Below are 8,065 nucleotides of genomic sequence, written 5' to 3'. Positions count from 1 at the left end.
TTGGGGGTTTTGGCAAAATGTTACCTATCGCAGCTTCGAGAAATAGGCATATTTTCGGTATAAAAACTCATAATTTCAAACTGCGAATACGTGCCTAGAGCCAGAATTTGCCTCCAAAATATGGCTCAAGCGTCGAATTTGGATGTTTGGGATATTTTAAAACTGCAGGGAGGGTTTGGGCAAAATTCTATCCATCGCTACTTTCAGTAATTGGCATATTTTCGGTATAAAAAGTCGTAATTTCAAACTGCGAATACGTACAGAGAGCCAGAATTTGGCTCCAAAATATGGCTCAAATGTGGAATTTGGGATGTTTGTGATATATTTTAAAACTGCAGGGTGGGTTTGGGCAAAATGTGATCCATCGTTGTTCTTAGTAATTGGCATATTTTCGGTATAAAAACTCGCAATTTCAAACTGCGAATACGTAAAGAGAGACAGAATTTGGCTCCAAAATATGGCTCAAGCGTCGAAATTTGGGATGTTTAATATATTCTAAAAACTGCAGGGAGGGTATGGGCAAAATGTGACCCATCGACGCTTTCAGTAATTGGCATATTTTCGGTATAAAAAGTCGTAATTTCATACTAGGAATACGTGCCGATAGACAGAATTGGCCTCCGAAATATGGCTCAAGCGTCGAATTTGGGATGTTTGGGATATTTTGAAAACTGCAGGGAGGATGTGGGCAGAATGCGATCCATAGCTGCTTTCAGTAATTGGCATATTTTCGGTATAAAAAGTCATAATTTTAATTTTCGAACAAGTGCAGAGAGCCAGAATTTGTCTCCAAAATATAGCTCAGGGGTCGAATTTGAGATGTTTGGGTTATTTTGAAAACTGCAGGGGTTTGGGCAAAATATTACCCATCGCTGCTTTCAGTAATTGGCATATTATCGGTATAAAAAGTCGTAATTTCAAACTGCGAATACGTACAGAGAGCCAGAATTTGGCTCCAAAATATGGCTCAAGCGTCAAATTTGGGATGTTTGGGATATTTTGAAAACTGCGATTGGGATGTTTGGGATATTTTGAAAACTGCGATTGGGGGTTTGGGCAAAATGTTACCTATCGCTGCTTTGAGAAATTGGCATATTTTCGGTATAAAAACTCGTAATTTCAAACTGCGAATACGTGCCGAGAGCCAGAATTTGGCTCCAGAATATGGCTCAAGCGTCGAATTTGGGATGTTTGGGATATTTTGAAAACTGCAGGGAGGGTTTGGGCAAAATGTGATCCATCGCAGCTCTCAGTAATTGGCATATTTTTGGTATAAAAAGTCGAAATTTCAAACTGCGAATACATGCGAGAGCCAGAATTTGGCTCCAAAATATGACTCAAGCGTCAAATTTGGGATGTTTGGGATATTTTGTAAACTGCGATTGGGGGTTTGGGCAAAATGTTACCTATCGCTGCTTTGAGAAATAGGCATCTTTTCGGTATAAAAACTCGTAATTTCAAACTGCGAATACGTGCAGAGAGCCAGAAATTGGCATCAAAATATTGCTCAAGGGATGCATTTGGAATGTATGGGATATTTTGAAAACTGCAGGGAGAATTTGTGCAAAATGTGATCCATCGCGCTTTCAGTAAATAGCATACTTTCGGTATAAAAAGACGTAATTTCAAACTGCGAACACGTGCAGAGAGCCAGAATTTGGCTCAAAAAAATTTCTCACGCGTCGGACTTTGAATGTTTGGGATATTTTTTAAAACTGCAGGGTGGTTAGGGCAATATGTGACCCATCGCCGTTCTCAGTAATTAACATATTTTTGGTTTAAAAAGTCGTAATTTTAAACTTCGAACACCTGCAGAGAGTCATAATTTTCCTTCAAAATATGGCTCAAGGGTCGAATTTAAGATGTTTGGGACATTTTGAAAGCTGCAGGGGGGTTTGGGCAAAATGTGTTCCATCGCCGCTCTCAGTAACTGGCATATTTTCAGTATAAAAAGTCGTAATTTCACACTGCGAATACGTGTAGAGAGGAAGAATTTGGCTCCAAAATATGGCTCAAGGGTCGAATTTGGGATGTTTGGGATATTTTGAAAACTGCAAGGAGGGTTTGGGCAAAATGCGATCCATCGCTGCTTTCAGTAATAGGCAAATATTCGGTATAAAAAGTCGTAATTTCAAACTGCGAGTTCGTGCAGAGAGCACGAATTTGGCTCCAAAATATGGCTCAAGGGTCGAATTTGGGATGTTTGTGATATATTTTAAAACTGCAGGAGAGTTTGTGAAAAAATGTGACCAATCGCTGCTCTCAGTAATTAGCATATTTTCGGTATAAAAAGACGTAATTTCAAACTGCGAATACGTGCCAAGAGCCAGAATTTGGCTCCAAAATATGGCTCAAGCGTCGAATTTGGGATGTTTGGGATATTTTGAAAACTGCAGGGAGGGTTTGGGCAAAATGCTATCCATCGTTGCTTGCAGTAATTGGCATATTTACGGTATGAAAAGTCGTAATTTCAAATTGCGAATACGTGCAGAGCCAGAATTTGCCCCAAAATACGGCTCAAATGTTGAATTTGGGATGTTTGTGATATATTTTAAAACTGCGGGGGGGGGGGGATTTGGGCAAAATGTGATTTATCGCTGTTCTTAGTAATTGGCATATTTTCGGTATAAAAACTCGTAATTTCAAATTGCGAATACGTAAAGAGAGACAGAATTTGGCTCCAAAATATGGCTCAAGCGTCGAATTTGGGATGTTTGATATATTCTAAGAGCTGCAGGGAGGGTATGGGCAAAATGTGACCCATCAACGCTTTCAGTAATTGGCATATTTTCGGCATAAAAAGTCGTAATTTCATACTACGAATACGTGCCGAGAGACAGAATTTGGCTTCAAAATATGGCTCAAGCGTCGAATTTGGGATGTTTGGGATATTTTGAAAACTGCAGGGAGGGTGTGGGCAGAATGCGATCCATAGCTGCTTTCCGTAATTGGCATATTTTCGGTATAAAAAGTCATAATTTGGACAAGGGGGTTTGGACACAATGTAACCCATCGCCGCTCTGAGTAATTGGCACATTTTCGGTATAAAAATTCGTAATTTCAAACTGCGAATAAGTGCAGAGAGCCAGAATTTGGCACCAAAATATGGCTCAAGCGTCGAATTTGGGATGTTTGGGATATTTTGAAAACTGCAGGGAGGGTTTGGGCAATATGTGATCCATCGCCGCTCTCAGTAATTGCCATTTTTTCGGTATTAAAATCTTAATTTCAATCTGCGAATACGTGCAGAGAGCCAGAATTAGGCTCCAAAATTTGGCTCAAGCGTCTAATTTGGGATGTTTGAGATATTTTGAAAACTGCAGGGAGGGTTTGGGCAAAATGTGATCCATCGCAGCTCTCAGTAATTGGCATATTTTCGGTATAAAAAGTCGAAATTTCAAACTGCGAATACGTGCGAGAGCCAGAATTTGGCTCTAAAATATGCCTCAAGCGTCAAATTTGGGATGTTTGGGATATTTTGTAAACTGCGATTGGGGGTTTGGGCAAAATGTTACCTATCGCTGCTTTGAGAAATAGGCATATTTTCGGTATAAAAACTCGTAATTTCAAACTGCGAATACGTGCCTAGAGCCAGAATTTGGCTCCAAAATATGACTCAAGGGGTCGAATTTGGGATGCTTGGGATATTTTGAAAACTGCAAGGAGAATTTGTGCAAAATACGATCCATCGCCGCTTTCAGTAATTGGCATACTTTCGGTATAAAAGGACGTAATTAAAAACTGCGAATACGTGCAGAGAGCCAGAATTTGGCTCTAAAATATGGCTCAAGTGTTGAATTTGGGATGTTTGTGATATATTTTAAAACTGCAGGGGGGTTTGGGCAAAATGTGATCCATCGTTGTTCTTAGTAATTGGCATATTTTCGGTATAAAAACTCGTAATTTCAAACTGCGAATACGTAAAAAGAGACAGAATTTGGTTCCAAAATATGGCTCAAGCGTCGAATTTGGGATGTTTAATATATTCTAAAAACTGCAGGGAGGGTATGGGCAAAATGTGACCCATCGACGCTTTAAGTAATTGGCATATTTTCGGTATAAAAAGTCGTAATTTCATACTACGAATACGTGCCGAGAGACAGAATTTGCCTCCGAAATATGGCTCAAGCGTCGTCTTTGGGATGTTTGGGATATTTTGAAAACTGCAGGGAGGGTGTGGGCAGAATGCGATCCATAGCTGCTGTCAGTAATTGGCATATTTTCGGTATAAAAAGTCATAATTTTAATTTTCGAACAAGTGCAGAGAGCCAGAACTTGTCTCCAAAATATAGCTCAGGGGTCGGATTTGAGATGTTTGGGTTATTTTGAAAACTGCAGGGGTTTGGGCAAAATGTTACCCATCGCTGCTCTCAGTAATTGGCATATTATCGGTATAAAAAGTCGTAATTTCAAACTGCGAATACGTACAGAGAGCCAGAATTTGGCTCCAAAATATGGCTCAAGCGTCAAATTTGGGATGTTTGGGATATTTTGAAAACTGCGATTGGGGGTTTGGGCAAAATGTTACCTATCGCTGCTTTGAGAAATTGGCATATTTTCGGTATAAAAACTCGTAATTTCAAACTGCGAATACGTGCCGAGAGCCAGAATTTGGCTCCAGAATATGGCTCAAGCGTCGAATTTGGGATGTTTGGGATTTTTTGAAAACTGCAGGGAGGGTTTGGGCAAAATGTGATCCATCGCAGCTCTCAGTAATTGGCATATTTTTGGTATAAAAAGTCGAAATTTCAAACTGCGAATACATGCGAGAGCCAGAATTTGGCTCCAAAATATAACTCAAGCGTCAAATTTGGGATGTTTGGGATATTTTGTAAACTGCGATTGGGGGTTTGGGCAAAATGTTTCCTATCGCTGCTTTGAGAAATAGGCATCTTTTCGGTATAAAAACTCGTAATTTCAAACTGCGAATACGTGCCGAGAGCCTGAATTTGGCTCCAAAATATGGCTCTAGCGTCGAATTTGGGATGTTTGGGATATTTTTAAAACTGCAGGGAGGGTTTGGGCAAAATGCTATCCATCGCTACTTTCAGTAATTGGCATATTATCGGTATAAAAAGTCGTAATTTCAAACTGCGAATACTTACAGAGAGCCAGAATTTGGCTCCAAAATATGGCTCAAGCGTCGAATTTGGGATGTTTGGGATATTTTTGGAACTGCAGGGAGGGTTTGGGCAAAATGCTATCCATCGCTACTTTCAGTAATTGGCATATTTTCATTATAAAAAGTCGTAATTTCGAACTGCGAATACTTGCAGAGAGCCAGATTTTGGCTCCAAAATATGGCTCAAGTGTTGAATTTGGGATGTTTGTGATATATTTTAAAACTGCAAAACCGCTCTAATCCGGCTGAAACGTCGATATATGCAATAAAAACAGAACTTCTCCCCTTTTCAAAATCTTAGTCAGTATTTTAACAAGAAACAAATAGTTGATTGAAAATGAAGTGTTTGAGGTTAATTTCTAATCAATTTCGATACTACTTCATGTTTTCTTAAGATATGTGATTTCGTCTTCAAATCTCAGAATTTCCCAAATTTTGCATTTTAAGCAAGTTTTCTTGCATTTTGTTTTGTACTAAAAATCATCGAATTTAGCAATATTTTGACCATTATTATCCCCTTTTCCTTTATGTGATTTAAACAAAATATCATTGAATTAGGCCGTTTTTCCACGTTTTTGTGAATTTTCAGTTTATTGTTATTAATTCATTAAATATACGATAAAAATTATGCAAACACATAATTGATCAGAAAATAACCTTAAATACTTCATTTTCAATCATCTATTTGTTTCTCGTTAAAATACTGAGTAAGATATTGAAAAGGGGAAAAGTTCGGTTTTTATTGCATATATCGACGTTTCAGCCGGATTAGAACGGTTTTATGTGTACCATTACTTCCATCGGTAATATAAACCGAAAATCAGGAACATTTTAGTTAATTTTAATGAAAGCACATTGATTTTTATCATTTGTATTGGAAGCAACATCTTTATACATCTTTTCTTGGATCTAAAAATACGAAACGTCGCTCAATGATTCGAAGGTAAAATCTTCAAATTTGGTATAATAATGACTTTTTTCATGTTTTTCATGTAGTTTGATATTACGTAAATATATTCATTTTTACCAATATTTCGATACTATTTCATGTAGTATCACGATATGTGATTTGGCCTTCAAATCTCAGAATTTCGCATAATATTGCATTTTAAGCAAGTTTTCTTGCATTTTGTTTCGTACGAAAAATCATCGAATATAGCAATATTTTGACGTTTATCATCTCCTTTTCCTTCATGTGATTTAAACAAAATATCATCGAATTAGGCAATATTTTGCCGTTTTCCACGTTTTTGTGAATTTTCAGTCCATGGGTTTTAATTCATATATATACGATAAAAATGATGCAAACACATAATTGATTAGATAATAACCTTATATACTTCATTTTCAATCAACTATTTCTTTCTCGTTAAAATACTGAGTAAGATATTGAAAGGGGAGAAGTTTCGGTTTTTATTGCATATATCGACGTTTCAGCCGGATTAGAGCGGTTTTACGTGTACATCTTCTCTCGTTAATATAAACGGAAAATCAAGAACATTTTTGTTAATTCTAATGAAAACACTTTGATTTTTATCATTTGTATTGGAAACAACATTGTCATATGTCTTTTCTTGGATCCAAATAATACGAAACCTCGCTCTATGATTTGAAGTTAAAATCCTCAAATATGGTTAATATAGACTTTTTTTTCAGTTTTTCATGTAGATTGATATTACGTAAATATATTCATTTTTACCAATATTTCGATACTATTTCATGTAGTATGAGATATGTGATTTGGCCTTGAAATCTCAGAATTTCGAATAATATTGCATTTCAAGCAAGTTTTCTTGCATTTTGTTTCGTACGAAAAATCATCGAATTTAGCAATATTTTGACGTTTATCATCCCCTTTTCCTTCATGTGATTTAAACAAAATTTCATCGAATTAGGCAATATTTTGCAAATTCACATAATATGATTAGATAATAACCTTAAATACTTCATTTTCAATCATCTATTTGTTTCTCGTTAAAATACTGAGTAAGATATTGAAAAGGGGAGAAGTTCGGTTTTTATTGCATATATCGAAGTTTCAGCCGGATTAGAGCGGTTTTACGTGTACATCTTCCCTCGTTATTATAAACGGAAAATAAAGAACATTTTAGTTATTTCTAATGAAAACACATTGTTTTTTATCATTTGTATTGGAAACAACATTGTCATATGTCTTTTCTTGGAAAAATAATACGAAACCTCGCTCTATGATTTGAAGTTAAAATCCTCAAATATGGTTATATAGTGACTTTTTCCCGTTTTTCATGAAGTTTGATATTACGTAAATATATTCATTTTTACCAATATTTCGATACTATTTCATGTAGTATCACGATATGTGATTTGGCCTTCAAATCTCAGAATTTCGCATAATATTGCATTTTAAACAAGTTTTCTTGCATTTTACTTCGTACGAAAAATCATCGAATTTAGCAATATTTTAACGTTTATCATCTCCTTTTCCTTCATGTGATTTAAACAAAATATCATCGAATTAGGCAATATTTTGCCATTTTCCACGTTTTTGTGAATTTTCCGTCCATGGGTTTTAATTCATATATATACGATAAAAATGATACAAACACATAATTGATTAGATAATAATCTTAAATACTTCATTTCAATCATCTATTTGTTTCTCGTTAAAATACCGAGTAAATTATTGAAAAGGGGAGAAGTTCTGTTTTATGGCATATATCGACGTTTCAGCCGGAATAGAGCGATTTTCGTGTACATCTTCTCAGTAATATAAACGGAAAACCAGGAACATTTTAGTTAATTCTAATGAAAACATTGATTTTTATCATTTGTATTGGAAACAACATTGTCATATGTCTTTTCTTGGATCTAAATAATACGAAACCTCGCTCTATGATTTGAAGTTAAAAGCCTCAAATATGGTTATATAGTGACTTTTTACACGTTTTTCATGTAGTTTGATAT

The sequence above is a fragment of the Procambarus clarkii genome, unplaced genomic scaffold (assembly GCF_040958095.1).
Source record: "Procambarus clarkii isolate CNS0578487 unplaced genomic scaffold, FALCON_Pclarkii_2.0 HiC_scaffold_245, whole genome shotgun sequence".
NCBI classification, from domain to species: Eukaryota; Metazoa; Arthropoda; class Malacostraca; order Decapoda; family Cambaridae; genus Procambarus; species Procambarus clarkii.
Note: the sequence above shows the minus strand (reverse complement) of the source record.